Genomic DNA, 24182 nt, shown 5'->3' with positions numbered 1-24182 from the left:
ACCATGAGGAGTGGTTCTGTTTCTCTATGGCAACTTAGTGTAGACCCACAAAAACAGGCATAGGATTTCCCCGCCAAATCTGCTTACAGCCAAGGTAATCACCAGAGTTGAGACAGGAATTTTCCAGCCATGTTTATGTCACTGCACTGGTGACCTGAATGGTTTCCGAGGGCCTGAGTTAAATTATCCCATTTCCTGCACAAAGAACTAAGACTGCATCTATAACAAATTCATGTGAGGAGGTTGGCTGATAAGACTTGTGTGAGGAATTGATTGTGTCTACTATAACCTAACATTCAGTCTTGTTTCACTATTTTTCTTTTTTAAACTTTTATTTCCACCTTTGGAAAAACTCTAGATTAGATACCCCTAGATATGATTCCCAAACTGGTGCATTTTTATGGATATTCTCATTTCCTATAAAATCAAGAAAAAAAAGAAAGAAGAAAAACACTATGGGGCCCCACATGAGAGGAGAGTTTGGCCTAGTGTGCCTTTATAAATTCAGCATTAGATAATTAAGGGGAACTGAATCTAGAGAAATGTTTGTAAACATGTATGATGTGGATTCTATTTTTCTTTTAGGTTTTAATTGGCTAACTTACAGGTTATTGATACTTCTCTACATGAACCATAGGGATCATCAGTTTCTTAGTTAGTATTGAGTCCATTTCATTCCAAATCTCTGTATCCTGAGAGTAGTGCTAAACATAAACTAGATCCCCCATAATGAGTTTTCTTTTTACTAATAACTTTCTTTTCTTATTCCCTCCCTGCCCCCAGACATTTGGTAATAAGGCCCTACACCAAGTTCAGAGACTCATTCCTATAGGGCTTGTGTCTCTGAACTTGGGTTGGGGCTTGTGTCAGTGAACTGAACTCATCACTCATTAGAGCATCCAGGTAAGAAAATCAAATTGTGCTGTGGGTTATTTGTGTTTTCAAAGCTCAGCTAAGGGAAATCAATAACTTCTTACGTTTAGTGTCACTAATGAACAACAGCCAAGCCTTTTGATTATTTCTTGGTCTTGTTTTTACCATAAACCTATTTCAGGGATTTCAAATGTTAAAATAGAGATTCTGTTTTGTCATGTTTGTTTTTCACTAGTTAATGCATAAATGCGGCCCATTTTAAATGGACTCTAAAAAAGAGTCAATCTTTTCCAGGATGTGGGAAAGCAGGGTTTGCATGAAAACTGTTTAGTAACATCACATACTGCAAATAGTTGTCGGTCAGGATAATTGCAAAACAAAGTACAAATGTGGAAAAGTGCTGAGTGAATGAATCCACTGGGAGAGGAGCCAAATGATGAACACAGCAAAACAAGTGGTAAAAAATCAATGCTAATACACACCCGCTTACCCAGTGTACTTAAAATCAGATGCCTTGGTTGGCCGCCTTAGCTGCCCTACCGCTGGCTAGAATAATGATGGGCCAGCAGACAGCTGCTCAGTAAAGAAATTGCAAAGAGAGAAGAGGAGATTAGGGTGTAGGTGTGCTGGAAGAAGATTTTTGGGAAAACGTTTCTAATTTGGGATGGTGAGTAGGAAGGATGGAGCAGTTCCCACCATCATTCGAGTCTCGCCTATTTTTATTGAAATGATAATAACAAATTAGTTTTGCTAATCTTATGTCATTTGCTATAACAAACCTGTGAAATTGTTGCTAACAATGGTATCATTATCCTTATCTTCAAGTTGAGTAAACCAGCTCATTCAAAGTGACCTAACAGATCCAAGGTCACATCAGTAATATAGAGCTCAGGACTCACATTTCTGACTCCAGTCCTAATGGCTTTTCCACCTCACCATGCCTCCTCTTGCTAGTAATGACTGAGGTCTGCTTCTGTCCAGTGCAAGATAGGATTTGGTTCCCATTTTTCATTTTCTCTTAGTTGTCTTATTTAATGGTTGCACTAAATCTTAGTGGGCAGCACTTGGTCCTATCTGCTCTTTTTCCATCCTTTTTCTCACTCTTAATAAGCGACTAAAAAAAAAAAGCAAGTACAAGGGGATTTCCAGTTATACTATCTGGTTCCTGTGTGGTCTTTGATTTTTCAGAAAAAAAAAAAGTACCTCATTCTGTGTGCCATCTGAATTTCTCTTTTTCTTGCCCTGCATATTTACATTAGAAATATCAATTGCTGTGTTTGCAGAGCATCTAACTGATTACAGCTAACACTTCTCATTCTTCACACCCATTTTTCAGGCTCTTTTATGTGGGCCCAACAGAAGGGCACCTTCCCTGCAGTTTAAGCATGATCCATGTGGAGTAATTCATCCTGGTCCCTGCTCTTCTCTTCAAAGTAAGTAAATCTGATGTCCATCTTATAGAAACTGTTATTGTCAAGAATTCCTTGCTTGTCCCCCTCGTTTTCTATATTCATTTACTTGAGAACGTTGAGATCTCCACCCAGCTTTAAGATAAGGAATGTTAAGGGCCTATGTCTTGCTGAGGCCCAAGGGAGAACAGCACCTTAAAGCTTCCTGCTCTATGAGGCACCTAAGACCCTGGGCCAGAAACTGAGCAGAGATAAACAAGATGTAGAGTCTGAAGATAGGAAGGCTCCCAGAAACAGTAAGTAATGCTTTAGCTGTGTTGTCATGAATTGGAAATTTCCCTGTAGTCAGGGAAACAGGAAAAAAGGAATAGTCAAAAAAGAGAGATTATATAGGAGAAGATATGGAACATAAAATGGATAATTTGTACTTAGTTGTTCAGTGTTTACTATGTGCTACACACTAGATGTCATCACAAGATGGCGTAGAGATTGACTTGGGGCAGGACATTCGGCAGCCAGATGGTCTTTGAAAACAATGAAGCACATTATTTCGTTCTCCTATTTAATAACCTTCAAAAGCAGGTTCCCCTTGTAAACAAAGTAAAATCCAAATTCCTTAGCATGACCCACAATGCCCAATATGATTAGCCCTGAGAATTTCGACAAGCTCATCTCCTGCCACATCCACTATACTCCAGGCCCTCTGGCTTTTTTCTGTCTGCTTTACAGGGCAAATCTTTTTGCTTCTCCAGGGCATTTGCATTTATTGTTTCCTGGCCTGCTTATCCCTCAACTTTCAGGTCTTATCTCAAATGCTTTGAGAAGTCTTTCATTAGCACCCTGAGATAGAAGCCATCATTCCCCAACCCACTACCCAAGACTGTCTCTGCCCCATCTCCCTGTTTTACATATAATCCCATAGTATTGATTAAACCTAAAATGTCCATTTGCTTTGTATTATCTGCTTTCTCCAACAATCATAGAATTGTTATACAAGAAAAAATCTTATAGAAGCTCTGTGGAAACAGGAATCTTGTCTCTTAGACAGTACTCTATCCTCAGCATTTAGAAGACTTGGCAATCATCTGTTGAATAAATGAATGAATCACTGTCATGAGGGTGAGTAAGCTGAGGAGTGTTCATGATCAGGAGAAATGAGATTATTTCAAAGGGTTTTTCTGGGTAGGGTTTTCCAGAGAGAAAACTTAAAGGCTGGAGGCATCTGGGGAGCTCAGTCGGTGAAGCATCTGACTCAGTTTCGGCTCAGGTCATGATCTCAGGGTTGTGAGATTGAGCCCTGCATGGGGCTCTGCACTGGGCATGGAGCCTGCTTAAGATTCTGTTTCTTCCTCTCCCCCTGCCCCTACCCCATGTTTCCTTCTTTAAAAAAAAAACAAACAAAAAAAAAACTTAAAGTCTGAGTTGATAAGACATAAATAATAAACCCTGAGTAACTACCTTATAAAAGTTTCTTAAGAAAGGATCTTAATATAGAAAGTATGACTATATTCATTGTGAATATATTCATTGTGAAATCCTGGAAATGTATACCAATGATTTCAAATTTTATCTGTATAACACTATACATTCTTTGTGTTGGTAGGGCATGGTAGCTATGATGTATCTTCTGGTGGAAGACATCTTCCAACTCATCATCATTCCTTCAGCTACTGGCTCTATGTCAGGCTCTCAATTATAGGATTAATGTATGTAAGGAAAACACAGCCTGAAAGACCAAGGCCAATCAGAATGAGTAAAATATATACTATCTAGGAATGCCTTACTAAATTTCTTGAGAATTTTTTAACTAGTATATATTAATGCATTATTTATATGATTTCTTGTTAAATTTTTTTAAATAAACCCATGAAAAGCAGAGACAATCTTTGAAAAAAATCATTCTTTTTTTTCTTAATATTTTAAGTAGATTCCATGCCCAATATGGGACTCAAACACACGACCCTGAGATCAAGAGCCACAGACTCTACCAACTAAGCCATGCAGGCACCCCTTGAAAAAAAATTCATTCTTTACTCAACACCTATATATCTAGGAATTTATTCTAAGGATAAAATTTAACAGAAATGAGAATATATGTGTGACAATGTCAACTATATCTTTATTTGCAAGAGCAAAAACAAACAAGAGAAAATATCCAGCAACTTGGTGGAGAACTGTATGGATAACAAAAATGATACCCATATAAAACCGAGAAATATTTATATGACAAAGTATTTAAATGAAAATAACATAATACAAGATAGCATTTGTAGTATGATATGTTGGACTTTGGATTATGACATCTATATCCAAATCACATTTAGTTACTTATGAACCGTATAACCTTGGGTATGTCCATTAACCGTACTAAGCTTCTGTTTTCTCACTTATAAACTAGAAATACCAATAGCATCAATTCTATGTCATAGGAGCAATTTTTTGTTAACTAAAATTCATTTATAAAAATTTTATTGAAATGCCTCCTTAAAAATATCCATGTGAAAGTCATTAACTTTCAAAAATTGTTACCTTCTTTCCAACACACATTACATTTTAAAGATATTTTATTTATTTATTTGACAGAGAGAGACACAGTGAGAGAGGGAACACAAGCCGGGGAAGTGGGAGAGGGAGAAGCAGGCTTCCCACTGAGCAGGGAGCCCGATGTGGGGCTGATCCCAGGACCCTGAGATCATGACCTGAGCCCAAGGCAAATGCTTAACGACTGAGCCACCCAGGTGCCCCCACGCATTATATTTTAGATTTAACTTTCGTATCTCCTCATTGAAACAATTAACAGAACCTGCTTATGTGTTACGAAGTGCTTTGCAAGGCTAACTATACAATCTTGCTGGTGAGTAGTACATAAAAATTAAGAACTAAGACTAAGCACAATAAGAAATAAAGTACTAATCACTTAGCAAAGTTGTGGTTTTCATTTGTTTTCTTAAATTGTATTCTTATTTACCATCATAAGCCATTTTTTCTTCAGAAGAGAGGTAATGAAGTTTCATTCAGGGACAATTAAGAGATGTTGAACTATTGGGGTGCCTGGGTGGGTCTGTAGGTTAAGCATCCAATTCAGTTTTGGCTTAGGTTATAATCTCAGGGTCGTGAGATCAGCCCCGTCAGGCTTTGCACCTAGCACGGAGTCTGTTTGTGACTCTCTCCCTCTACCCCTCCCCTCGCACTTTCTCTCTCTCTCCTTCAGATAAATAAATAAATAAATCTTTTTAAAGAGATGTTGAACTATTAATAGAGATGAAAGAAGGAAATAATCAACCAGATAGAAGAGGAAAAGAAAGCAAAAGGAGTGAAAGAACTTTGGTAAAGAGAACAGACACAAGGGGTTATTGAAATGGAGCAATAAGGGGCACCTGGGTGGCTCAGTCAGTTAAGCGTCTGCCTTCGGCTCAGGTCATGATCCCAGGGTCCTGGGATCGAGCCCCGCATCGGGCTCCCTGCTCAGCGGGAAGCCTGCTTCTTCTCCCTCTCCCACTCCCCCTGCCTGTGTTGTCTCTCTCTGTCAAATAAATAAATCTTAAAAAAAAAAAAGAAATGGAGCAATAAATCTGGGTATTATTTTCACAGATGGCTGTGATTCCAGATGATGAGATAAGATATCTATGAGCAGCATCTTAACTCAGTAGTTTCATTTCAATTCAGCAATTCTAAAATTTAGAAAAGTAGAGATAATATGGTGTGCTGTTTCTGGCTCATGAATTTACACCAAAGGTTGTATTACGAAATACGTTACCGAGCTTACTGCACTGCCCCCCGCGCTTTAGTAATACAGGCCGTGGTGATACCCCATTTGGCTACAAAAACTAGCTAGCTTATTGATTCCTGTAACATTGGCAGTACTCGATGAATATTATAAATACCAAGAGACATTTTTATCTCCTCTTTTGTAAGTTTATTAGAATTTGTGCCCTTTTACCTAAAGATGTTTTTGTTTATAATTGGTGTTACCAACTTGAAATATTGCAGTAATACATCCCAAAGTATTTCAATCCAGAAAATTGGGGTTGGGAGTTAATATGTTTCTTAAATGTAAGGCACAGATAAAATAATTTTAGTTTTCCATTCTCTTGACACTTTTCATGACCAAATGAAGGTTGGGCTAAAGATTTCAGTACTAGGGGGTTACCATAGGCAGTCAAGAGTCATGTATTCCTGTGACTCAAATTTCTTGGGCTTAGGGTCTCTCAAATGTCACAAACAACTCTGATTTTGTCCCTATGTTAACAAAATTAATTCTATAATTCTTGACCCACTGTTTTTATTTCTAACATGAGGGGAAGCCATGAGGTGGAGTAGAACAGGGGAGAAAATACAACAGTTGTAGGCACCTTACACCAGGAAAAGAGAGCTGGTGAAATAAAGAGCAAGTTTTAGAAAGGATATTTTTGTTTATATTATATACTCATATATTTTATAACTTACATATTTTTGCTTCCTTTTATCCATAGTTAAGACTCTTCTTCCCTGGGCCCCTGGGTGGCTCAGTGGGTTAAGCATCTGCTTTCAGCTCAGGTCATGATCCCAAGGTCCTGGGATCGAGTCCCACATCAGGCTCCCTGCTCAGTGGGGAGCCTGCTTCTCCCTCTACCCTTCCCCCCACTTGTGGGCTCTCTCTCTCTCTCTCTTAAAAATAAATAAAATTAAAAAAAAAAAAGACTCTTCTTTTCTGTAGTTTATTGCTTGTGTACACTCTTCCTGGTGATATTCCCTCTCTAGGTGATAAAATCAACTCCTTAATTGGAATTAGAATTTATCTTGAATTTCTGCATATTTCTTGAGAGTACATTTATCAGTAAAAAATGATCTTCAAATTTACAAAGGCTATGGTAAGAAATACAAACTCAGTGTTCTTTCCATTGCATTTTGTGACTTGCAATGGCACCAATGCAAATGGAATAAAAACTTGTATGTGTAAAATGCTAGGACTTCCCTCTTTCACTTCCCTCTAAAACACACTCACACATACACATCCGACAGCGTTTAGCAGTGTCTAGCACAAATCAGGCACTTAACAAATGTGGCTTTCTCTTTCCTTTATATAGAACTGTGTTCATCACCAAGCACCACCTTAGGGAATAATGGCTAAAGCAAAAAGCAGGGAGATAACTCAGCCGTTAGAAATGTGAGCTTTGGTATCAGACCTGGTTTTGAATTCTGACTTCACCATTTAACAGTTCTCTGTCCTTAGGGAAATTACTCAAACTCTGATTCTTAGTTTCCTCATACACAAAGTAAGGATACCACTAGGCCATAGGATGATTGTTAAAGTAATGAGCTACTACATGCAAAGCACTTAACAGCATACCTAGCACATAGTATGTACTCAATTATAAAAACAAAACATTTTAAATAAAAAAAAAATAGTGCATACTTACTAATCACTAGAGAAATGGAAAACAAATCACAATGAGCCATTAGGAGGGCCACTATCAAAAAAAATAGAAAATAGCAAGTACTGGCAAAGATGTAGGACCTAGTAGGGAGGGTCCCCAAAAAACGAAATATTAGAATTGCCACATGATCCAGCAATCCTACTTCTGGCTATATATCTAAAAGAACTTAAAGCAGGATCCCAAAATGATATTTATACACCCATGTTCATTGCAGCATTATTCACAATAGCCAAGAGGTGGAAGGAGTCAAATGCCCACTGATAGATGAATAGATAAAGAAAATGTAGTAAATATATACAATGGACTATTATACGGCCTTTAGAAATAAGGAAATTCTATCACATGCTGCAACACGGATGAACCTTGAGGATATTATGTTAAGTGAAATAAGCCAGTCACAAAAGAACTAGTATTGTATGATCTCACATATATGAGATGTCTAGAGTAGTCAAAATCATGAAAACAGAAAGTAGAAGGGTAGTTGCCAGGGACTGGGGTGGAAGGGTGAAATGGGGGGTTGTTCAATGGATATAGGGCTTCAGCTTTGCAAGATAAAGCTTCTAGAGATCTGTTACACAACAGTGTGAACATAGTAAAAGTGCTGTACACCTAAAAATAGTTCAGAAGGTAAAATTTACATCATGTGCTTTTTACAATTAATTTTAAAAAATAGTTCATATTTAAAAAAAAGAGTGTGTCTGTAAGGATGTGCTCTCCAGAGCTTCTCCAATACTGGAAGAGAGAATGGGAAGGAGAAAGGAGAAACAGGTGAAGAAAAGAAAGAATGACCTTCAGTGCTATAAATATGTTTGTGGAGTTCCTTTAGATTAGAGGGAGAGGAAAGGCCATATAACATAGAAAAGGCTGATCAAAAGCAGTCTTTTTCCCTCAACTTCGGGGATACTCAAAAGAAGACACTGGAAATAACCCATCATGAGTAAGCAAGTGTCTGTCAATGTATGTGTATAAATGCTTTGCCTCAAAATTGGGAATGAGAAGTGTTGTGAGGAAGGACACAACACTTTGAAAAGGAGGGAAGGAAGAAAGCATTGCAGAAAAAGCCTGTACTGTGGTGTCAGGATGATGAGTTTGAATTCTTTTTCCACTACTTGCTTATCCTCCCAGGGAATGACTTTATTCATTAGTAAAAATGGGGATGATCTTGCTTTTCTAACAGAAGCATTGTGAGAGTTGACCCAAGATACTGTGCGCCTGAAACTTTCTTTTTATCCCATGAAACAGAATACACATTTTAGTTGTCATTTTTACAGGTAAGCAAACTCTGGTTAACAACCAGAATGGGGAAAAACAATAAATAATTGCCACATGCTTATTCACAGGGCTAATCATTTATTATTTTGATACCTACTATTAGTCTTGTTTTTAGATGTCAATATTGATTCAGTAGGGAAGTGTGGGCTACTTCTTACATTCAAAGTGAAAATGTAACAACTTGCTCTGTGCTTTACAAGTCCTTATTAAAACAAGGATGCATACCTATATCAAGGATACACACTACTGATCTTAAGGAGTTCATTAACAGAAAGTTAATAAGTTATTTTACATTCATAAAGCAAACAAGTTAACGGAAGTCCAGCTCCCACAAAAGTATTGCTTACTTAGTGGCTCACAGAGTCAGGTATTTTTTGCCAATGCTTCCTGAAGATAAACAATAATAACATTGTTCCACTGGTTTCCACTTCACTGATCTATTCTTGATTTATACCAGTTATGAACTTTCCACTTAGGTACCTCTCTGAACTTGCTCTCAACATATCCTCCTTCCGTGCAGACAGTAGAAAGAGAAAAACTTGCATGTATATATGAGCAGAAAGAGAAAGATGAGAAAATAAAAAGGCTATGAGGAAAAGTAGATATTTTTATGACAATCTCCGGTGCATTTTTTAAAAAACATTCTAAACAATCTTCATGAATCATCCAGCTGTTACACAGCAAATTCTTTAAGATGGGGAACTTGAACATTTAAACAGAAATGAATGACAGATGCTTTGTCACATTTCCTTACTTCTCTACGTAAACCAAGAGTACGTCATGGAGATTGTTCTTCAATTAGGCTTCACATCCATGGCATTCTGGTTTAGAGGAATGAGCACTAGAATTGGAGTCTGAATTCTAGGCCTATCTTTGTCCAGTGATGTGACTATGGCACTTTCCTTTAATTCACAGGCTTTACTCACTCTTCAAAGTTGCCTAAAATGTCTAACATTAGAGATTAGGAAATATTGCATCTTACAAGAATTCATAAATCCAAATTTATCCTCTAGAAAGAAAAAAAAGGCCTGCTTTGGGCTCTCATATGAAGACATCAGTTTGGGTTGTCCTAGTGGATCAGGAAGACACAGAAAGCTCCACTGGGAGGCACAGAAACAAAGAGCAGATACAGTTGATTGAGGCCGAGTGTCTCAATGGAAGGAGAAATAGAATGGGTTATCCTGTGTCTTTCTGCTTGCCTTTTTTACTCAAGGTCACAGTTGGCCGAGAACTGAAAGTGATGTGGTCTGGGGAGAGGTTGTTAAATGATAGGAGAACAGTTGCTCAAAAGTGTCACCAGGAAGCTGGGAGAAAGACATTTACCTGAGACTTTTTGATGACATTCAGGAGTGAGGATTACATCTGAGATTGCATTAGAAAAAGAGAAGGTGAAATATGGAAGCATGGATAACATAAAAATTATATTTTTATTCAAGTAATACATGCACATTGTGGAAAAGTTCAAAGGTGTAGATGATCACAAAGTAAGCTCACTACCAATAAGCACAAAAATAAGTTCTTGTTAACATTTTGCTGCATATCATTCCAGGCTTTTAATGTATAATCTACACATAAATATATACCTTTTAAAAATAGGATTATTCAAAATTGCCATCAAATTTTAGGTTTAGTAGAAGTTGCATTATGTTGATGAGAGTGTTTTGTTTTCACAGTGTATGTTTGTTTTCACAGCGTATAGCAATGGCCTTTCAATTTGGGAACTTCTGTATTGTTCAGACATGTACCTTTACAGTTTTAAGAAGTATCAGATTCTACTATCTGTGGGTTGCATGTGCTAGACAAGTCTTAAATTGTGATTTTTAAAATCAAGATTATATAATTTCTTGTAAATCATTGTGAGAGGGTCAAGAACTCAGGACAGCTGTTTCTCTAATTTCCATTTAAAATCTATTATTTTCATGTTGGTAGGACCATTAAGTTGTTACCAAGCAAAACTATATTTAAAACAAAATTTTAAACCATGTATGTGTATATGTTCATATGCACATATGTAGTTAATGTATTTAATCCTGGCTAAAGATAAAAGTTTATATGTATTTAATTCTGGTTAGAGATAAAGCTTTAAAATTCTGGGTATTCTTTTTTTCTTATTGAGGTATAATTGACATACCACATTATATTAGTTTCAGGTGTACAACATAATGATTCAAAATTTGTATACACTGCAATAATTACAATACTTCTAATCTCCCCTGTCACTATATAAAGGTATATAATATGCAATCCAATATTACTGACTACAGTCATCATGATGCATATTACATCCCCATGATTTATTTATTTTATTACTGGAAGTTTGTATGTCTTGACCCCTTAATGCTATTTTATTCATCACGTTAACTAGCTGTAAAACACAAACTTTTATCTATAGCAGGCAAAGAATTTCAGGATTTATATGCAAATAGCCTATAAAGTTATACAGCTTGAAAGTAGTTTTTCATCAGGAAGAACTCACAAGTTTCTTGTAAAGCTAATGTAATTAGAAGGATGTATAAATGTTCTTGAAAAAAATGGGCTCCATGCCTTGGCACAACTGTCTTCTTGTCTATGAGGCTTAACCCGTCCTTTTGAATCAGACCTCCTCTCTTTGTCAAATCCTTAATCTCCTTTATCCTCTTCCTTACTGTTTTTCCACAGCACTTATCACTTTATAGCATACAGCATAATTTACTTACTTAAGCTTACTGTCTACCTCTCCTCACTGCAGAGTAAGCTGCAAGAAAGCAAGGGTCTTTTTCAGTTTTGTTCATTGATGTGTCCCAAATACCTAGAACAGCGTGTAGCCCATAATAAATATGCAAAAATATTTGCTGAATGAATGGAAGTGGGAAGGGAAAGGATTCACTACCAGGGGTAGATACAGGTTTTGTTAGATCTGATGCTTATAAAATTTGGGAGGGCTCTCTATAAGAAAAAAAAATTTTTTTTAATATCTTATTTCTGCAAATTTTACAAAAACATGTTATAACTATGTGAACACACTTGTAGCCTGTGCCAGGGTATATGAATGGCCTTGAAAGTTAAGTTTCATTAGTTCCATGATAACGAAATTAGAGTTTTGACGATTACCAATTTTATGTTTTAGACATTGATAGATTTAGATTCAGATTTAGATATTCTTATCAAAGGATAGTAAAAACATTGCTCTGCGAAAGAAACAAGTTACAAATGGGATGTATACTATGATACCATTTGGTACAAAATGAACAGAAGGATATACAAAGTATATCTCTGGGTGGTGGGATCACAGGTGTGATTTCTTCCAATGTTTGTCTGTATTTTCTTTTTTTTTTTTTTAAGATTTTATTTATTTATTTGACAGAGAGACAAGGAGAGAGGGAACACAAGCAGGGGGAGTGGGAGAGGTAGAAGCAAGCCTCCCGCGGAGCAGGGAGCCCGATGCGGGGCTCGGTCCCAGGACCCTGGGATCATGACCTGAGCCGAAGGCAGACGCTTAACGACTGAGCTACCCAGGCGCCCCGCTTGTCTGTATTTTCTAAATCGAATGAATATGGATTGCTTTCATCATGAGAAAAAAAAAAGTTGTAATTTTTAATTATAAAAACAGACCCAATTACAATTAGAAGGATGTGTTCTAATTCTTTTTAAAAGATTGATGTAAGGTTCCCTAAATTATTTATACTGTTTTCCCTCTTCCTGATGAAAAAATAACATACTTTTTTAAAGAACTGATCAAGGTTTGAGAACCCTTCTTGGTCATAGCTACAACTACTGCCTGCCCAACCCTTCCCCCCAAACCCCCCCATCTCTGCTCCTATCTCCCATCCCCCCAAAACACTCTAAAAAGTTAACCACACTAGCTAAGTGGCCCATAGAAGGTAAATAATACAATTCATTTCAAATGAAATTTAAAAAGAGTTAATATATATACAGATATTAGATCTCTCAGATCTGACCCCTTTATGTCAATAATAACATGGACATACAGACCTGGCAGGGAGATAATGGTCTACTCTTTGCACATATCCAGGTAGTTCTTAGCATTTCCAATTAGACTTCCTAGTTTTGTTTACAAATGGTTATTATTATTCTGAATTGTATTCACTAATTTAATGTAGCAAAAATGTTTTTAAATACAATTAGAAATAGGTTTAAGCAGCTTTTAAATACCAGAGTATTTCTGCCATTTGTTAAGAAACCACTTCTATTTTCAAATTGTGAGGGACTATCTCAGGACATTTTTAACCTACCAGGCTTTTGGCTGCTTTTCCTTTCTTTCCAATTCCAACTTTTGTTTCGAATAACCTAAAACTAAAATATTTCTCACATGGCAAAAATAACATTCTGAGTTAAATAAGTTACATAAAAAAATATCATTGTGGATGTTGCAAGCTTTTGCCTTTTCAAAAGGATTACAAGTTTTAATGCATGAAAGGAAGTAGAACCAACAAAAGAGATTGAGAAGGACTAAAAAGGTAAGAGGAAAATCAAGAGAGCATTAGATTAATCAAGCCGAGGAAAGAGTTTCAAAGAGAGGAAGGAGGGGTCATAGAAAAAGGCCAGGGAAAGAGGGTGCTTACTGCAGGTTCCCAGCGCCTTCCTCTGTCCCTGAAAATAGCCAGTTCTTCCCTAGCTGCTAGCTTCCTCCTTCCTTTCAAAGAATTGTTATGAGAACGGCAAGGAAGTTGAGGTACAATAGCATACATGGAAGAGCTTTGTAATCTGTAAAACACTGTGTACCTAATTAGGTGAAAAGTCTGCCTGTCTAGGTGATTCAGACATGTCTTCTCATGGAAAACAGTTACTACAACCCAGATCAGAGGTGACTGATGGGCTCCACTTCCGTGGCTGGGAGCTGTTATATGGGAGATATTTCACCAGCAAGTTCTTCAGAATTCACTATTCATGCTGCCGGTGTTTCATCACCAATGATTCACTCCTTATTCTCTCATGTTTAGTTTCTCCCTTGACCTCAATGCTCCTGAGCTCCTAACATTGTGCATGGAGTTCTTTCAAACACTCAGACTTTAAAAGGACAGGTACAAAAAACAGTAGCAGAGGTATGAAATCAAAAGCAAATTGAGAGTTGTGGTCAGACCTCTGTGAATAATGCCAGCAATGCTGAAGCTTTAAATGAGGTTAGACTTGAAAAGAGGGGAACTAAAAAAAAAAAGAAAAAGAAAGGTGAGAGTTAATAAAGACAAAAGTGATTCCTTATCCTTACTGATGGTGATGTAATGTTCAACAGATTAAAAAAAAAAGTAGAATACATAACTTCCGTCTGACTTTCTTTTTTCCTATCAAGAAAAAGATATTCAATGAAAAGGTCCAAATAGGGGCGCCTGGGTGGCTCAGATGGTTGGGCATCTGCCTTCAGCTCTGGTCATGATCTCAGGTTCCTGGGATCGAGTCCCACATTGGGCTCCTTGCTTAGCAGGGAGCCTCTCCCTCTGCCTGCCACTCCTCCTGCTTGTACTCTCCCTCTCTCTCTCTCTGGCAAATAAATAAATAAAATCTTAAAAAAAGAAAAAGAAAAAAGAAAAAGAATAGTTCCAAATACTTGAAAAGATAAACCAAACACATTTAACAGGGAAGTGAAGTCCATCTGATAGGTGAGGAATGATAAGACGATTTAGCTATTTTCAATGTTCAAGTGAAATAGTTTGCAAAGCACTGAAAGGAGTTGTCAGTGTCAGCAAAGGACTGCTGTCAGTAATCTTTGAAAAACTGCAAAGAATGGTTGAGATGCAAGAGAACTGGATATAGATATGCCCTAATTTAAGAACAAAGAAAAAAATTACCTCTTCTTAGAAACCACATGCGGGGAGAGGTTGCTGTGATTCCCAGTAGAACTTTCTAAGGATCCATTACCACAGAAGGGGGTCGATGGCTTCCTGCCAAAGCTGGCAGACTAAACACATGCACTTACCTCTCTTCCCAAATCCCAAAGAAATGTCAGAAGAGTAAAATTAAATAAAAATAAATCTAAGTAAGTTTTAGTTCAGAAGGCGGTTACTAATAGTCAATCAGAACAGTAAGAAATTTCTGGAATATATAGATGCTGAAATGAAACAGAGCTAGTAACCCACAAATCCAGACCATGAAAGAGAACTTTAAAAATACAAGTTTTCCCTTGAAAACCTAAATGTGACACCTGAAACCATAAAAATCCTAGAAGAGAACACAGGCAGTAATTTCTCTGGCATTGACCATAGCAACATTTTTCTAGATATGTCTACTGAGACAAGGGAAATAAAAGCAAAAAATAAATTATTGGGGCTACATCAAGATTAAAAGCTTCTGCACAGCAAAGGAAACAATCAACAAAATTAAAGGCAACCTCCTGAATGAGAGAAGATATTTGCAAATGACATATCTAAGAAAGGGTTAGTATCCAAAATCTATAAAGAGCTCAACACCCAAATGTATACACAATTCAACGTCAAAAATAATAATAATAATCCAATTAAAAAATGGGCAGAAGACAAGAACAGATATTTCTCCAAAGAGACACATGAAAAGATGCTCAACATTAATGAGCAACAGGGAAATGCAAATTAAAACTACAATGAGATATCACCTCACACCTGTCAGAATGGCTAAAATCAAAACCACAAGAATCAACAAGTGTTGACGAGGATGTGGAGAAAAAGGAACCCTCAGGTGGGAATGCAAATTGGTGTAGCCACTCTGGAAAACAGTATAGACTTTCCTCAGAAAGTTAGAAATAGAACTACCCTATGATCCAGTAATCATACTGCTAGGTATTAACCCCCAAAATACAAAAACATTAATTCAAAGGGAGACATGCACTCCTATGTTTATTGCAGCATTGTTTACAATAGCCAAAGTATGGAAGCAGCCCAAGTGTCCATCAACAGATGAATGGATAAAGAAGAAATGGTATATACGTACAATGGAATATTATTTAGCAATAAAAAAAGAGTGAAATCTTGCCATTAGCAACGACACGGATGGAGCTAGAGTATAATGTTAAGCAAAATAAGTCAGTCAGAGAAAGATAAATACGATATGATTTCACTCATATGTGGAATTTAAGAAACAAAACAAATGAGCAAAGGGAAAAAAAAAAAAAGGAAGTGAGACAAACCAAGAAACAGACTCTTAACTTTAGAGAACAAATTGATGGTTACCAGAAGGGAGATGGGTGGGGGATGGGTGAAATAGGTGATGGGGATTGAAGAGTACACTTATCATGATGAGCACTGAGTAATGTATAGAATTGTTGAATCACTATTTTGTATACCTGAAACTAATATAATACCATATGTTAACTATACTGGAATTAAAATTAAAAACTTAATAAAAAAATACAAGTTTTCCCAGCAGAATTCTACAAAAGCCTTACAATGAAAACAAGCAGAAGCTAGCTGGGATAAGTGAGCCCTGGGCTGGGGGTAGCTAACTAGTTAAGGAAAAGCTGGTCCTTATTCCACCTAATGCTGATTCTGATATATGCCCCAGGCTGTATATAGTCACTTTTCATGTGAAATTCTCTCAAAATGAACATCAAGTCCAGAGAATTAGGACCTCGTTACAGGCAAAGGAGAGCTGCATATCCTTTTTTCTTTTAAGACTTATTTATTTATTTGAGAGAGAGAAAGAGAAAGAGGTGGGGGAGGGGCAGAGGGAGAGAGAATCTCAAGCAGACTCCCCACTGAGCACAGAGCTGGACATGAGGCTCGGTCCCACACCCTGAGATCATGACCTGAGCCGATATCAAGAGCTGGCTGCTTAACTGACTGAGCCTTAGGTGCCCCAAGCCACATATCCTTAAAACAGACCATACTCACATCTTAAAGGAAAGCCCACAACCACTAAGTCAGAGCTGATTTACTCTAAACTTGAGCTTCTGGCCAGGAAAACAAGAATTCTTACTCTCTCCAGCCACCAATAATGTTCAAATTGAGATCTCACTTACAAATATGACCAAACAACCAAGAATCATCAAACAACCAAGAATATGAGAAGAAACGCACTGAACCCAACAAGCAGAAATAACCCCTGGGAAAACACAATATAGGACACAGAATAAAATGCTAAAATAAACATGTTTGATATCTTCAGAGAGATTCTAGAGGGTTCTGAGTCTATAAAAAAATTAAGTACAGAGAGCTACTAAACATTTAGGAAGATGTTTAAGATTATTCAAATATTTAAAATAAGAAAATGAGGAGAAAAAGGGAAGCAGTGATCACTCCAAGTCAGCATGAACTCATGAAGCACAAGTTGTCTCAATTGCTTCATTTCCTTTTTTACGAGGTCATCAGACTGGTAGATCGGGGAATACCAGTGGCATGGTGTGTCTGTCCAGAATCTAGCAGGCCATTAAATTGTTTCGTGACACAATACCCTGAAAACAAGTTATATCCTACCAGTGACTGACAATTCAACAAGCTAACAGAAGTTTGTATCACCTATTTTAAAAATCCCTAATTTATTTATATTTCCCTCCAGATTGTAAACTTCTTAAGATAAGAAACCATTTTTGCTTTATTGCATTCAGCCTCTCCCCATTGTCTATGGGATATTTAGTGAATGACAGATTCTCAATAAATATTTATGAAATGATAATTAAATTTAAGATTAATTATCACAGAGCCTCTGTTTAAAAGTATGTATGAGATGAAAGGCGAATAGCTAGCTTCTCCGTTCATTTGGAAACAATATAGGGGTTTTAGCTGATTGCTGACTTAATGTTGTCAACATTGTGGCATAGCTGACAAGACCATAAGTAAAAGGCTATAGTAATGGACAAATAGGAACAGAAGAGTTGTGGTTGATTGTATTTTGCAAAGATGGCCACAACAATATCTCTTACCTCACGTGCTCTATTTACAATGTGACTGTGACTTTTGACACTCCACCCATTGAGAGGTAGGGTTTATGTTCCCTCCTCTGGAATCTGAGTGGGTTTGTTACTATGGCAGAAGTGCCACCATAGGACTTTCTAGGCTAGGTCTTAAAAGGCAATACAGCTTCTGCCTGGTTCTCTTGGGACACTTGATCTTGAGATCCGAGATGTTACATGGACAGCTCCAGTTGAGGTCTCAGTAGAGAGCCAGCATGAACTGCCAGACATGAGGGAACAAGCTTTCAGATGATTCTAGCTGTGGGCATCAAGTCATCCCAGCCTTCCTATCTTCCCAGCTGAGGTCTCACACATTGTGAAGAAGAGATAAGCCATCTGTTTAGGAAAAAGTCAGTTTTCCTCCTTCTGCGTAGGGTAAAACCCAGTTCTTTCCTAAGATGTGTTTCTTCCCTGTGTCTCTCCTTTAACACAGAGAACACTTCACTTCTGGTCACCAAATATGTGGAGGTTTTTCCTCACACCAAGCAATTCTCTGTGACACCAGCTGGGTGTCTTATAATTTAATTCAATTCTGACAGTATCTACTTGGAGATAACATCAGCTTCCACAGGTTAAAGGCTCAGTCCCACAAACTGCCCCCACTCCCTCCACACACACATACACACACACACACACACTTCCGATACCAGTTACAAGCCCGGGTTATCACCTGTACTTCCAAGCAACAATCTATAGATCAGAGGTTCCAACAATTCCCCCCTTATTGGGGTCAATTAATTTGCTAGGGCAGCTCACAGAACTCAGAGAAACACTTATATTTACCAGTTTATTAAAGGATATGATAAAGGATGCAGATGAACAGCCAGATGAAGAGATGCTTAGGGAGAGGTCTAAGAGAGTCCTGAGCACAGGAGCTTTTGTCTCTATGGAGTTGGGGATGCATCACCCTCCCAGTGTGGATGTGTTCACCAAAATGGAAGTTCCCTGAACCCCCTCCTATAGGGATTTTATGGAGGTTTCCTCATGTAGGCATGATCAATTATAAATCCCAAGTCCAGTCCCTTTCCCTTCTCTGGAGGATGGGGGACAGGGCTGAAAATTCCAAGGTTTTAATAATGGCTTGATCTTTCTGGTGACCGGCCCCCATTCAGGAGCCCATCCAGAGCTACCTCATTAGAACAAAAGATGCTCCCCATCTTCTTATCACTCAGGAACTTACAGGATTTTAGAAGCTTTGTCTGGGACAGGGTGAAAGACAACTATGAGAAATGCTCCTAGTGTTGTTATCACTGAAGGAATTACAAAGGTTTTAGGAGCTCTAAGCCAAGAACTAGGGGCAGAGGCATATATATATATTTTTTTTTTTTCTATTATCCCACATCATCTTTCGGTACTCTTTTCAAATCTCTGACCCACAGAATCTGTGGGCATAACAAAGTAGTTTTCTGTACCATTAAGTTTGGGATGGTTTGTTATGCCGCCATCAATAACTGGAAAGATAAGAAAATGGATGTGCAAGTTGTGATCTCTTTACTCGATGGCCACAGTAAGAAGGCTTTTGTATTGAAATACAAATAGAATGTATGTTATTATTCATTTATTCATTCAAGAAACATTTTACTATGTCGTAAGGGCTGTTCTGAGGATACAACACTAAACAAAACAAAGTCTCTACGCAAAGTCCTCTGCCTGGCCTGTGTATTTTGGTGTCCCCGTGTTCAGTGTTTAATTATCTTGGCTTTAACCTCTGATGGTGTCCAGAATTCTATCTTCAGCTTTGATCTCTATCTTGAGCTCCAGATTTATATATTTGAATACTTACCTGTTCTTTTCCATTGGGTATCCCACAGGCACCCCAAACTGCTAGTTAATGGTGCTAATACCTACACATCCAGTCCAGAGCCAACAACCTAGAAATCAGTGGAGATTTCTCTCTCAGTCCTCACCTCCCACCACTGGACAGCCCTTGTCTGCACAAAGAGGCCGCTGAGCCCACCTCCTGTCACCTGAGTCCATCCCTTGTGTCTGTCCCACCACCATTGCCTGGTTCCTGTCATCATCATTTCTTCCTTGGGTTCCTTGATCTTCCTGCCACCATATTACCTCAAATTTACACTATAAATGCTGTTGTGTTCTTTCATAATATACAAATATGATTATGTTACCCTCTTGTTGAAATTCCTTCACTTATTCTCTTCAGAAAAAGGCCCAAGATTCTGGTCATTGCCGTATAATGGTGGGAAGTCACAAAACAACATGCATGGTATGATCCCACTTATATATTTACACACAAATAACCATATGTCTATATACATGTAGAAAGATACTGGACGTTCAATAAAATGCCAATAGTTGTCATCTCAGAATGGAGAGAGCGCAGCTGATTTTTACTTTTTTCTTTATACTTCTATATATTGTTATAATACCTATAATCTCAGAATTTTTTTCAAAAAATAAACACATTTCACTTTTACAGAAATAATAGAACATTAAAAATATTAAATAAAGAGACTCTTCATTATCTGGCCTTGGCTTATTCAGCTTTCTCGTTTCTCTTATCTCTTGTCCTAGTCCTTACCTGAGCCCCTGCTTCATACTATATTGGTTACCTCCATTCACTCAGAAAACCATGCTCTTTCAAGTGTTCACACATCCAGCTTCTTCTGCCCAGAAGGCACTTTACTCACTCTGTCTTTGCCTGTCTGATCTCTACTCTACTCATTTATCAGGTTCAGGCCAGGTATTGACTCTTCCAGGAGGCTTTTTCTAACCAATCCCTTCTCTGAGTTCCCATGTTGACTTCTACTAACACTTACCACACTACCTCATAACTATCTTTGGCCCCCATCTTTGTGGTGAATCCAACCCCAGGTATCCACAGATCCTGTACAACACTGACACACTGAAATTATTCCATACAATGCTTCCCAAGGAAATCCATGAAGCACTGTTTGGGAAGATAAGAGCTTAAGGGCAAAGGTTTTAGTATTTCACTCCCTGGGCTCAAATTTCCGGTTTTGTCATTTGCCAGCTGTGGATATCTAGACAAGTTACTTAAGCTTTCTGTACCTGAGTTGCCATATCTATAAGGTGAAAATAATACTAACCGTATCATTGGATTGTTGTGAAGATTAAGTAATGTCAAGTGTGAACAAGTTTCAATAGAGTAGGCATTTAATAAATGGTTATTATTATTATTGTTGTTGTTATTATTTGCTGTCCCTCATTGACCTGTAATCCCCTTGAGAGCAGGGCTGTGTCCTTTAAAACTGTATCCCCAGAATCTTGGATATAATAGGTGTTTAATGGTTTGACGAATAGCTGTATGAACTCATATATTCTTGACTGTTCTGAAGAATATTTTCCCTTTATTTAATAATTACTTCACGATTATTTTCTCCCTGGAATCAGTCCTCCACTAAGAGCAGCAGGAGAGAGCCTGCAATAATGGAAAACCCTCATCTCTTTCCCAGAGGTTTCCCAATGCCCAGAAAACCACACCCAGATTTGAGGGCACATGGCTGATTGTGCCCCTTTCTTTCCTTTAGAATGTCCTTTGCTGCCACCCCCTCTGATGTGTATTATATTGTCCTGAATCTGAACATGTCTCTCTTCATTCCTATGTCTTTCCTCCTCTGCCCATACTCCTCATCTTTGATGAGAGGTGTTGAATAATAGCAAAAAGAGTCACACAGGAATGTGCAGAGACATCCAATCCAGCCCTGGGTTTCTGGAATAAGACCTGCCTCAGACCATTCAAAGGAAATAGTGATTCCCATGAAGCCCTAATGAAAGGATCCTATTCAGTGGCCCATTGGGACCTTCAGAAAGGAGTTAAATATGCTTCTCCTGTTCTCATTCCTGGTCACTTAAGGCCCATTTGAAATATAATTTTTGTGAATTTGTAGGAAAGATGAAATGAGATTACAAATGACTATTTTGACAAATGATGACGACAAATGATAATTTTGAAAAATTAAAATGTGTACATTCTTATGTTAAATTTTGAGAATACATTATCCTGTGTCTTCAGGTAATCAAAACTGGTGATTTTTACCAATTTTAATTTTAAATGCCAAATTTTCCTAAATTAAACATAAGAAAATCTGAGAATAAGTTTCTTTGTGTCATATTCTTAGAAGTATCTGGGCCTATTAATTTTGGCAAAATCAGAGACTTGGGAAATATTTTGACAGTAACCAGGAAACCTCTGGCGAACACTGAGCCTGGTGTCCTCTCCCATAACAGGAGTAACCATGAGGATGAAAGAGCTGGGATCTTCCCATTCTCCATTCAGGAGAATGGTCTGCCTAAGATGCCCCAATATCACACAAGTGCATTATAATATTTTTAAGTTAGTTACTGAGAGATGCATATAGTGTACTTTATACTCCACAATAATTTTCCTGAGTTAAATGTCTGCCAAGGAAGTGGTGTTTTAGCTAATCCTTAAGGAGAGTGACAGAGAGGATTGGGGTGCATGCCAATCTAGGAAGGAAGAATGGGAGGATAGAAGGAGAGAAAGGGAGAGAGGGAGAAGGAAGGGGTAGAGGAGAGATAAACTATGTCTGAGGACAGTGAATAAACCAATTTGAAACAGTAAAGAATTTATATTCAAAATAGTGGGGTGTTACATTTGTAAAAGTGAGTCTCAGAAAGACTGTCAAGAAATTTTAGCCATGTGCAAAAGAGTTTGACTCCATTGAGTCAACAGGATGAGGGAGGAACAAACATGGCTTTTGTTTTGTTATTGAGGAGACTCTAACAAACCTCATTCTTCAAATAAAAAAGCTTTATTTAAGAAAGCCTGGTGATGAGAGACCTAGGTATAATAACAGCACAGGAACTGGCCTCTGCCTCTTCATCGGACAGTACATCATACTGCTTGGGTTTTGCTATATGTCAAGAGCTTATTTAGTCCTACAAAGTAGGTACTGTTATTATTTATCCTCATTTTGCAGACACAGTTAACCAACTTGCCCAAGATCACCCAGCTTGCAGGGGTCAGAACCAGAACATGAACCTGGGCAGTGTGAATCCAGGTCATTAGCTCCTATCACCGCACTGCTTCCTCCTCCAGGCCCTGTGAGTAGGGCAGTAACAGGAGAAGATGGGGCTTTTTGGAAATGTCATTCTGGTGCTAAGGTAGGGGAATGATAGGAGGGAAACAGCAAGTGTCCAATAGTTGTTTCTGTTCTAGTCATGATTTTAGCTTGCAATTTTCTTATATTTAATTATGAATACAAATTTTGAGAATAGTTGATGAGTTGTTTTGGTCTAGAAAATCAAAACTCACAACCAGTACCATGTTGGTCTCTTTGGACTTTTTAAAACACATTAAAACGACATGAACAGGCAGATAGTCTCACCTTTGCTATCCTGCCGGCTGCGCCCTTGCAGTGTATTCAATGAACGTCTCTACCTTGTTCTACCTTGGGTGAATTCTTTCACCACTGTGCTGCTGGCCTCCACCCAATCAGGTTGCCCCACATTTGGTGGCCCTCACGGGGAATTTCTGCTGACTTGGGGCTTTCCCCGGATTCTCCAGGAATTTCTTGGGACTTTCCCTCAGTGGACAGACTCCAGTACTCCTTGGGGAACCGATAACCTCTGGCTGAGGTTACTCCTTGGTGAGGATCTGAAGCCCCAGAGGGAACCAGCTGGACCACCCTTTCCTAAAAGGGTGAGGGATTTCCCCTCTTGCCCTTCAGAGGGATCCTTCTCTCCCTCTCCTTTTTCTTTTTGGCCCTTCAGGGGTTTAACCCTAGTACTCCTCAAACAACTAAGGTCTCTGGCCAGGACGACTCCCCCATGTGGTCTGAAGGTCTGAGGGCTAACAGGGGGACTGCCTGCACCTGGGAGGGTGAAAGATGCCTTTTCTCTCCTCCCCCCTGCCCCCTCTGTCTGCAGCTCATCCAAAGCAAATCTGCACACCTTAGGGACTCGCTTGGGACCCTTTCCTGATGCTGGCTGACTCTCAACCATCTTGCTTCTTTCCCGCCTCTCCTCTTCCTTCGTTTCTGCGAATCCAGCCACCATCTTGATCTGCGAGCAAAACACCTTCGTATGCGTCTGCGTGAATCGGACAACTCCATACAGGAATGCTGATTCAACAAGGATGCCTCCCATACCATGGGACGGTCCCGTCCTCCTAAATCCCATGGACCTAGCCACCAGGGAATTTCGCTCAAATCGCTGGTATGGTCTAAAACCGGACAGAACCCCTGACGGACCGACAGGTTTCGGCAGGGCTAGCACGCCCTACTCCTCCCCGAAGCCCCCACCTTCCAGCATGAAGCAGCTACTGAAGCTAGACCTGTGCCCAAATGCCAAAGATTTGTCACTGTCGATCTGTGGGGCGGGGCGGGGTGGGGGTGGGGGACGTAAAGGCCACTC

The 24182-nt window shown here is 38.5% G+C and overlaps 1 long non-coding RNA gene across 2 annotated transcripts in view; it reads left to right on the top strand.

Moving 5' to 3' along the window:
- Window positions 1–536: 536 nt before the first annotated feature.
- LOC144381843 (uncharacterized) overlaps window positions 537–24182 on the top strand; it is a 32797-nt gene continuing 9151 nt past the window's right edge. The window contains exons 1-3 of one of the 2 annotated variants that reach the window (XR_013447801.1): window positions 537–903; window positions 2210–2306; window positions 23697–23984. This is a non-coding gene — a long non-coding RNA (uncharacterized LOC144381843). Of the gene's footprint in view, window positions 904–1092; window positions 1541–2209; window positions 2307–23696; window positions 23985–24182 lie in introns of those variants that run through there. The other variant, XR_013447802.1, reaches the window with a different exon arrangement.

This window comes from Halichoerus grypus, chromosome 5 (genome assembly GCF_964656455.1).
Source record: "Halichoerus grypus chromosome 5, mHalGry1.hap1.1, whole genome shotgun sequence".
Lineage (NCBI taxonomy): Eukaryota > Metazoa > Chordata > Mammalia > Carnivora > Phocidae > Halichoerus > Halichoerus grypus.
Note: the sequence above shows the minus strand (reverse complement) of the source record. Positions and strands in the feature narration are given on the sequence as shown.